The sequence below is a fragment of the Callionymus lyra genome, unplaced genomic scaffold, assembly GCF_982586985.1.
Source record: "Callionymus lyra unplaced genomic scaffold, fCalLyr1.hap1.1 HAP1_SCAFFOLD_83, whole genome shotgun sequence".
In the NCBI taxonomy this organism is placed as follows: Eukaryota; Metazoa; Chordata; class Actinopteri; order Syngnathiformes; family Callionymidae; genus Callionymus; species Callionymus lyra.
In genome coordinates this window covers 152,501-162,500 of record NW_028258582.1, presented here as the reverse complement: position 1 = coordinate 162,500, position 10,000 = coordinate 152,501, and the positions used below count along the sequence as shown (strand labels likewise).

The following is a 10,000-nucleotide window of genomic DNA, read 5'->3' as shown; positions in this document are numbered from 1 at the left end:
TAAACACTTTGGTCTTTTTCCCCCCTCTCCCAACCAGGGGGCCTGGGGAGCCTCCTCCTGCGGGGATGGGGAACCAGGGGCCTGGGGAACATTTTCAACACTTTGGGGCATTTTTAAACACTTTGCTCTTTTTCCCCCTCTCCCAACCAGGGGGCCTGGGGAGCCTCCTCCTGCGGGGATGGGGAACCAGGGGCCTGGGGAACATTTTCAACACTTTGGGGCATTTTTAAACACTTTGCTCTTTTTCCCCCTCTCCCAACCAGGGGGCCTGGGGAGCCTCCTCCTGCGGGGATGGGGAACCAGGGGCCTGGGGAACATTTTCAACACTTTGGGGCATTTTTAAACACTTTGGTCTTTTTCCCCCTCTCCCAACCAGGGGGCCTGGGGAGCCTCCTCCCGCGGGCATGGAGAACCAGGGGGCCTGGGGAGCCTCCTCCTGCGGTGATGGAGAACCAGGGGCCTGGGGAGCCTCCTCCTGCGGGGATGGGGAACCAGGGGGCCTGGGGAGCCTCCTCCTGCGGGCATGGAGAACCAGGGGGCCTGGGGAGCCTCCTCCTGCGGGGATGGGGAACCAGGGGGCCTGGGGAGCCTCCTCCTGCGGGGATGGAGAACCAGGGGGCCTGGGGAGCCTCCTCCTGCGGTCATGGAGAACCAGGGGGCCTGGGGAGCCTCCTCCTGCGGGCATGGAGAACCAGGGGCCTGGGGAGCCTCCTCCTGCGGGGATGGAGAACCAGGGGGCCTGGGGAGCCTCCTCCTGCGGGCATGGAGAACCAGGGGGCCTGGGGAGCCTCCTCCTGCGGGCATGGAGAACCAGGGGGCCTGGGGAGCCTCCTCCTGCGGGCATGGAGAACCAGGGGGCCTGGGGAGCCTCCTCCTGCGGGGATGGGGAACCAGGGGCCTGGGGAGCCTCCTCCTGCGGGGATGGAGAACCAAGGGGCCTGGGGAGCCTCCTCCTGCGGGCATGGAGAACATGGGGGCCTGGGGAGCCTCCTCCTGCGGGCATGGAGAACCAGGGGCCTGGGGAGCCTCCTCCTGCGGGGATGGAGAACCAGGGGGCCTGGGGAGCCTCCTCCTGCGGGGATGGAGAACCAGGGGGCCTGGGGAGCCTCCTCCTGCGGGGATGGAGAACCAGGGGGCCTGGGGAGCCTCCTACTGCGGGGATGGAGAACCAGGGGCCTGGGGAGCCTCCTCCTGCGGGGATGGAGAACCAGGGGGCCTGGGGAGCCTCCTCCTGCGGGGATGGAGAACCAGGGGGCCTGGGGAGCCTCCTCCTGCGGGGATGGAGAACCAGGGGCCTGGGGAGCCTCCTCCTGCGGGCATGGAGAACCAGGGGGCCTGGGGAGCCTCCTCCTGCGGGGATGGGGAACCAGGGGGCCTGGGGAGCCTCCTCCTGCACCAGGGGGCCTGGGGAGCCTCCTCCTGCGGGGATGGGGAACCAGGGGGCCTGGGGAGCCTCCTCCTGCGGTGATGGGGAACCATGGGGCCTGGGGAGCCTCCTCCTGCGGGGATGGGGAACCAGGGGGCCTGGGGAGCCTCCTCCTGCGGGGATGGGGAACCAGGGGCCTGGGGAGCCTCCTCCTGCGGTGATGGGGAACCATGGGGCCTGGGGAGCCTCCTCCTGCGGGGATGGGGAACCAGGGGGCCTGGGGAGCCTCCTCCTGCGGGGATGGGGAACCAGGGGCCTGGGGAGCCTCCTCCTGCACCAGGGGGCCTGGGGAGCCTCCTCCTGCGGGGATGGGGAACCAGGGGGCCTGGGGAGCCTCCTCCTGCGGGGATGGGGAACCAGGGGCCTGGGGAACATTTTCAACACTTTGGGGCATTTCACAAGCGCTTCCCTCGCTTACGGCCACACCACCCTGAATGAGCCCGATCTCGTCTGATCTCGGAAGCCAAGCAGGGTCGGGCCCAGTTAGTACTTGGATGGGAGACCGCCTGGGAATACTGGGTGCTGTAAGCATTTTTTTTTGCCATTATTTGTGGGTAGAAAAGTGAGAAAAGTGACCTAAAATAGAACCGGGACTAGCAGGCAGTTCCCCCCACCAGGCGGCGGCATTTGGGGCATTATTTGTGGGTCAGAAAGTGAGAAAAGTGACCTAAAATAGAACCGGGACTAGGCGGCAGTTCCCCCCACCAGGCGGCGGCATTTGGGGCATTATTTGTGGGTAAGAAAGTGAGAAAAGTGACCTAAAATAGAACCGGGACTAGGCGGCAGTTCCCCCCACCAGGCGGCGGCATTTGGGGCATTATTTGTGGGTCAGAAAGTGAGAAAAGTGACCTAAAATAGAACCGGGACTAGGCGGCAGTTCCCCCCACCAGGCGGCGGCATTTGGGGCATTATTTGTGGGTCAGAAAGTGAGAAAAGTGACCTAAAATAGAACCGGGACTAGGCGGCAGTTCCCCCCACCAGGCGGCGGCATTTGGGGCATTATTTGTGGGTAAGAAAGTGAGAAAAGTGACCTAAAATAGAACCGGGACTAGGCGGCAGTTCCCCCCACCAGGCGGCGGCATTTGGGGCATTATTTGTGGGTAAGAAAGTGAGAAAAGTGACCTAAAATAGAACCGGGACTAGGCGGCAGTTCCCCCCACCAGGCGGCGGCATTTGGGGCATTATTTGTGGGTCAGAAAGTGAGAAAAGTGACCTAAAATAGAACCGGGACTAGGCGGCAGTTCCCCCCACCAGGCGGCGGCATTTGGGGCATTATTTGTGGGTCAGAAAGTGAGAAAAGTGACCTAAAATAGAACCGGGACTAGGCGGCAGTTCCCCCCACCAGGCGGCGGCATTTGGGGCATTATTTGTGGGTCAGAAAGTGAGAAAAGTGACCTAAAATAGAACCGGGACTAGGCGGCAGTTCCCCCCACCAGGCGGCGGCATTTGGGGCATTATTTGTGGGTCAGAAAGTGAGAAAAGTGACCTAAAATAGAACCGGGACTAGGCGGCAGTTCCCCCCACCAGGCGGCGGCATTTGGGGCATTATTTGTGGGTCAGAAAGTGAGAAAAGTGACCTAAAATAGAACCGGGACTAGGCGGCAGTTCCCCCCACCAGGCGGCGGCATTTGGGGCATTATTTGTGGGTAAGAAAGTGAGAAAAGTGACCTAAAATAGAACCGGGACTAGGCGGCAGTTCCCCCCACCAGGCGGCGGCATTTGGGGCATTATTTGTGGGTAAGAAAGTGAGAAAAGTGACCTAAAATAGAACCGGGACTAGGCGGCAGTTCCCCCCACCAGGCGGCGGCATTTGGGGCATTATTTGTGGGTCAGAAAGTGAGAAAAGTGACCTAAAATAGAACCGGGACTAGGCGGCAGTTCCCCCCACCAGGCGGCGGCATTTGGGGCATTATTTGTGGGTCAGAAAGTGAGAAAAGTGACCTAAAATAGAACCGGGACTAGGCGGCAGTTCCCCCCACCAGGCGGCGGCATTTGGGGCATTATTTGTGGGTCAGAAAGTGAGAAAAGTGACCTAAAATAGAACCGGGACTAGGCGGCAGTTCCCCCCACCAGGCGGCGGCATTTGGGGCATTATTTGTGGGTAAGAAAGTGAGAAAAGTGACCTAAAATAGAACCGGGACTAGGCGGCAGTTCCCCCCACCAGGCGGCGGCATTTGGGGCATTATTTGTGGGTCAGAAAGTGAGAAAAGTGACCTAAAATAGAACCGGGACTAGGCGGCAGTTCCCCCACCAGATGGCGGCATTTGGGGACCCGTAGTGTGGGCAGAAAACTCACCAAAGTGACTTAAAATAGAACCGGTGCAGGCGGCATGTTCCCCCACCAGATGGCGGCATTTGGGGACCCGTAGTGTGGGTAGAAAACTCACCAAAGTGACTTAAAATAGAACCGGTGCAGGCGGCATGTTCCCCCACCAGATGGCGGCATTTGGGGAGCCGTAGTGTGGGCAGAAAACTCACCAAAGTGACTTAAAATAGAACCGGTGCAGGCGGCATGTTCCCCCACCAGATGGCGGCATTTGGGGACCCGTAGTGTGGGCAGAAAACTCACCAAAGTGACTTAAAATAGAACCGGTGCAGGCGGCATGTTCCCCCACCAGATGGCGGCATTTGGGGACCCGTAGTGTGGGCAGAAAACTCACCAAAGTGACTTAAAATAGAACCGGTGCAGGCGGCATGTTCCCCCACCAGATGGCGGCATTTGGGGAGCCGTAGTGTGGGCAGAAAACTCACCAAAGTGACTTAAAATAGAACCGGTGCAGGCGGCATGTTCCCCCACCAGATGGCGGCATTTGGGGACCCGTAGTGTGGGCAGAAAACTCACCAAAGTGACTTAAAATAGAACCGGTGCAGGCGGCATGTTCCCCCACCAGATGGCGGCATTTGGGGACCTGCAGTGTGGGTAGAAAACTCACCAAAGTGTCCTAAAATAGAACCGGGACCAGGGGGCATGTTCCCCCACCAGGCGGCGGGCTTGGGGGGCTTGGTTTGCGGGTAGAAAACTCACCAAAGTGTCCTAAAATAGAACCGGGACCAGGGGGCATCTTCCCCCACCAGGCGGCGGGCTTGGGGGGCTTGGTTTGCGGGTAGAAAACTCACCAAAGTGTCCTAAAATAGAACCGGGACCAGGGGGCATGTTCCCCCACCAGGCGGCGGGCTTGGGGGGCTTGGTTTGCGGGTAGAAAACTCACCAAAGTGTCCTAAAATAGAACCAGGACCAGGGGGCATGTTCCCCCACCAGGCGGCGGGCTTGGGGGGCTTGGTTTGCGGGTAGAAAACTCACCAAAGTATCGGCAAAATAGAACCAGGGAAGGGGGGGATGTCGGTCACAAGGTGCCCGAGTCAGAGAACCAGGAAAACGGACATAAATCCAGAAAACCTCGGTGTCTGACTGCTCCTCAAAAAGTGGTCTTTTTGATGTCACGAGCGCAACCACCTAGAGGTTAATGGGGAGGGATGGTGTGAGCGCAAACGGATTTTTCCTAAGTGTGACTGCTCCTCAAAAAGTGGTCTTTTTGATGTCACGAGCGCAACCACCTAGAGGTTAATGGGGAGGGATGGTGTGAGCGCAAACGGATTTTTCCCAAGTGTGACTGCTCCTCAAAAAGTGGTCTTTTTGATGTCACGAGCGCAACCACCTAGAGGTTAATAGGGAGCGAGTACAACAGGGGAGGGAGTGAATGGGCTCGGACTGTGGCCGAGCCTGGTGCCTCAAAATCGGACAAGGTTGGACTGGAAGCCCGCTGAGAACTCTGGTTCTTTTGCCAGACGAAACGAATTTTTTCCGAGTGTGACTGCTCTGCAAAAAGTGGTCTTTTTGATGTCACGAGCGCAACCACCTAGAGGTTAATGGGGAGGGAGTGGAAAAAACGACAAAGTGTTGAGCTCCGGACCGGGATGGCGGGCGACTCGAGCGGTCATGCCCGACTTTGAGACACTTTGTCGCGGTCATGCGAGCGACCTCCACTGCTCCCCGGAGGTGCCCCGGACCGGGTTGGCGGGTGACTCGAGCGGTCGTGCCCGACTTTGAGACACTTTGTCGCGGTCATGCGGGCGTCCTCCGCCGGTCCCCGGAGGTGCCCCGGACCGGGTTGGCGGGTGACTCGAGCGGTCATGCCCGACTTTGAGACACTTTGTCGCGGTCATGCGGGCGTCCTCCGCCGGTCCCCGGAGGTGCCCCGGACCGGGTTGGCGGGTGACTCGAGCGGTCGTGCCCGACTTTGAGACACTTTGTCGCGGTCATGCGGGCGTCCTCCGCCGGTCCCCGGAGGTGCCCCGGACCGGGTTGGCGGGTGACTCGAGCGGTCGTGCCCGACTTTGAGACACTTTGTCGCGGTCATGCGGGCGTCCTCCGCCGGTCCCCGGAGGTGCCCCGGACCGGGTTGGCGGGTGACTCGAGCGGTCATGCCCGACTTTGAGACACTTTGTCGCGGTCATGCGGGCCTCCTCCGCCGGTCCCTGGAGGTGCCCCGGACCGGGTTGGCGGGTGACTCGAACGGTCATGCCCGACTTTGAGACACTTTGTCGCGGTCATGCGGGCGTCCTCCGCCGGTCCCTGGAGGTGCCCCGGACCGGGTTGGCGGGTGACTCGAGCGGTCGTGCCCGACTTTGAGACACTTTGTCGCGGTCATGCGAGCGACCTCCGCCGGTCCCCGGAGGTTCCCCGGACCGGGTTGGCGGGTGACTCGAACGGTCGTGCCCGACTTTGAGACACTTTGTCGCGGTCATGCGGGCGTCCTCCGCCGGTCCCTGGAGGTGCCCCGGACCGGGTTGGCGGGTGACTCGAGCGGTCGTGCCCGACTTTGAGACACTTTGTCGCGGTCATGCGGGCGTCCTCCGCCGGTCCCTGGAGGTGCCCCGGACCGGGTTGGCGGGTGACTCGAGCGGTCATGCCCGACTTTGAGACACTTTGTCGCGGTCATGCGGGCGTCCTCCGCCGGTCCCTGGAGGTGCCCCGGAAAGGGTTGGCGGGTGACTCGAGCGGTCATGCCCGACTTTGAGACACTTTGTCGCGGTCATGCGGGCGTCCTCCGCCGGTCCCTGGAGGTGCCCCGGACCGGGTTGGCGGGTGACTCGAGCGGTCGTGCCCGACTTTGAGACACTTTGTCGCGGTCATGCGGGCGTCCTCCGCCGGTCCCTGGAGGTGCCCCGGACCGGGTTGGCGGGTGACTCGAGCGGTCATGCCCGACTTTGAGACACTTTGCCGCGGTCATGCGGGCGACCTCCGCCGGTCCCTGGAGGTGCCCCGGACCGGGTTGGCGGGTGACTCGAGCGGTCGTGCCCGACTTTGAGACACTTTGCCGCGGTCATGCGGGCGACCTCCGCCGGTCCCTGGATGGCGGGCTCCAGTGAGGTCGGCGGGGGAAGGCTCGGGCTGAGGCCGACTTCGGTGCCTCAAAGTCGGACAAGGTTGGATTGGAAGTCCGCTGTGTTGAGGACCAGTGGCATTCGGCGGTGGAACGCTCAGAACTTGGCCGACATCGGTGCCTCAACGTCGGACAAGGTTGGAGTGGATGACCGCTGATAACTCTGGTTCTTTTGCCAGACGAAAGAAATTTTTCCCGAGTGTGACTGCTCTGAAAAAAGTGGTCTTTTTGATGTCACGAGCGCAACCACCTAGAGGTTAATAGGGAGGCACCATAACAGGAGAGGGAGTGAAAAGGCTCGGAGGGTGGCCGAGCCTGGTGCCTCAAAATCGGACAAGGTTGGAGTGGATGACCGCTGAAAACTCTGGTTCTTTTGCCAGACGAAAGAAATTTTTCCCGAGTGTGACTGCTCTGAAAAAAGTGGTCTTTTTGATGTCACGAGCGCAACCACCTAGAGGTTAATAGGGAGGCACCATAACAGGAGAGGGAGTGAAAAGGCTCGGACGGTGGCCGAGCCTGGTGCCTCAAAATCGGACAAGGTTGGAGTGGATGACCGCTGAAAACTCTGGTTCTTTTGCCAGACGAAAGAAATTTTTCCCGAGTGTGACTGCTCTGAAAAAAGTGGTCTTTTTGATGTCACGAGCGCAACCACCTAGAGGTTAATAGGGAGGCACCATAACAGGAGAGGGAGTGAAAAGGCTCGGAGGGTGGCCGAGCCTGGTGCCTCAAAATCGGACAAGGTTGGAGTGGATGACCGCTGAAAACTCTGGTTCTTTTGCCAGACGAAATAAATTTTTCCCGAGTGTGACTGCTCTGCAAAAAGTGGTCTTTTTGATGTCACGAGCGCAACCACCTAGAGGTTAATAGGGAGGCACCATAACAGGAGAGGGAGTGAAAAGGCTCGGAGGGTGGCCGAGCCTGGTGCCTCAAAATCGGACAAGGTTGGAGTGGATGACCGCTGAAAACTCTGGTTCTTTTGCCAGACGAAATAAATTTTTTCCGAGTGTGACTGCTCCTCAAAAAGTGGTCTTTTTGATGTCACGAGCGCAACCACCTAGAGGTTAATAGGGAGGCACCATAACAGGAGAGGGAGTGAAAAGGCTCGGAGGGTGGCCGAGCCTGGTGCCTCAAAGTCGGACAAGGTTGGAGTGGATGACCGCTGAAAACTCTGGTTCTTTTGCCAGACGAAAGAAATTTTTTCCGAGTGTGACTGCTCTGCAAAAAGTGGTCTTTTTGATGTCACGAGCGCAACCACCTAGAGGTTAATAGGGAGGCACCATAACAGGAGAGGGAGTGAAAAGGCTCGGAGGGTGGCCGAGCCTGGTGCCTCAAAATCGGACAAGGTTGGAGTGGATGACCGCTGAAAACTCTGGTTCTTTTGCCTGACGAAAGAAATTTTTTCCGAGTGTGACTGCTCTGCAAAAAGTGGTCTTTTTGATGTCACGAGCGCAACCACCTAGAGGTTAATAGGGAGGCACCATAACAGGAGAGGGAGTGAAAAGGCTCGGAGGGTGGCCGAGCCTGGTGCCTCAAAATCGGACAAGGTTGGAGTGGATGACCGCTGAAAACTCTGGTTCTTTTGCCAGACGAAATACATTTTTTCCGAGTGTGACTGCTCTGCAAAAAGTGGTCTTTTTGATGTCACGAGCGCAACCACCTAGAGGTTAATAGGGAGGCACCATAACAGGAGAGGGAGTGAAAAGGCTCGGAGGGTGGCCGAGCCTGGTGCCTCAAAGTCGGACAAGGTTGGAGTGGATGACCGCTGAGAACTCTGGTTCTTTTGCCTGACGAAAGAAATTTTTTCCGAGTGTGACTGCTCTGCAAAAAGTGGTCTTTTTGATGTCACGAGCGCAACCACCTAGAGGTTAATAGGGAGGCACCATAACAGGAGAGGGAGTGAAAAGGCTCGGAGGGTGGCCGAGCCTGGTGCCTCAAAGTCGGACAAGGTTGGAGTGGATGGCCGCGGAGAACTCTGGTTCTTTTGCCTGACGAAAGAAATTTTTTCCGAGTGTGACTGCTCTGCAAAAAGTGGTCTTTTTGATGTCACGAGCGCAACCACCTAGAGGTTAATAGGGAGGCACCATAACAGGAGAGGGAAGGAAAAGGCTCGGAGGGTGGCCGAGCCTGGTGCCTCAAAGTCGGACAAGGTTGGAGTGGATGGCCGCGGAGAACTCTGGTTCTTTTGCCTGACGAAAGAAATTTTTTCCGAGTGTGACTGCTCCTCAAAAAGTGGTCTTTTTGATGTCACGAGCGCAACCACCTAGAGGTTAATAGGGAGGCACCATAACAGGAGAGGGAGTGAAAAGGCTCGGAGGGTGGCCGAGCCTGGTGCCTCAAAGTCGGACAAGGTTGGAGTGGATGGCCGCGGAGAACTCTGGTTCTTTTGCCTGACGAAAGAAATTTTTTCCGAGTGTGACTGCTCCTCAAAAAGTGGTCTTTTTGATGTCACGAGCGCAACCACCTAGAGGTTAATAGGGAGGCACCATAACAGGAGAGGGAGCGAAAAGGCTCGGAGGGTGGCCGAGCCTGGTGCCTCAAAGTCGGACAAGGTTGGAGTGGATGGCCGCGGAGAACTCTGGTTCTTTTGCCTGACGAAAGAAATTTTTTCCGAGTGTGACTGCTCCTCAAAAAGTGGTCTTTTTGATGTCACGAGCGCAACCACCTAGAGGTTAATAGGGAGGCACCATAACAGGAGAGGGAAGGAAAAGGCTCGGAGGGTGGCCGAGCCTGGTGCCTCAAAGTCGGACAAGGTTGGAGTGGATGGCCGCGGAGAACTCTGGTTCTTTTGCCTGACGAAAGAAATTTTTTCCGAGTGTGACTGCTCCTCAAAAAGTGGTCTTTTTGATGTCACGAGCGCAACCACCTAGAGGTTAATAGGGAGGCACCATAACAGGAGAGGGAAGGAAAAGGCTCGGAGGGTGGCCGAGCCTGGTGCCTCAAAGTCGGACAAGGTTGGAGTGGATGGCCGCGGAGAACTCTGGTTCTTTTGCCTGACGAAAGAAATTTTTTCCGAGTGTGACTGCTCTTCAAAAAGTGGTCTTTTTGATGTCACGAGCGCAACCACCTAGAGGTTAATAGGAGCGAAGGATACTTGGACAGAGTATCGAGCTCCAGCGCAGGCGGCGGGGAAAGAGCTCAGGCTCAAGCCGACCTTCGCGCGTCATGGACGCACTGTGATACCACCTACACC

The 10,000-nt window shown here is 58.2% G+C and overlaps 1 non-coding gene across 1 annotated transcript; it reads left to right on the top strand.

Moving 5' to 3' along the window:
- The first annotated feature begins 1,838 nt into the window (after positions 1 to 1,838).
- Positions 1,839 to 1,957, top strand: LOC148058420 (5S ribosomal RNA). The gene has a single exon (XR_015709877.1). It is a non-coding gene; the product is annotated as a 5S ribosomal RNA (ribosomal RNA).
- Positions 1,958 to 10,000: the final 8,043 nt, after the last annotated feature.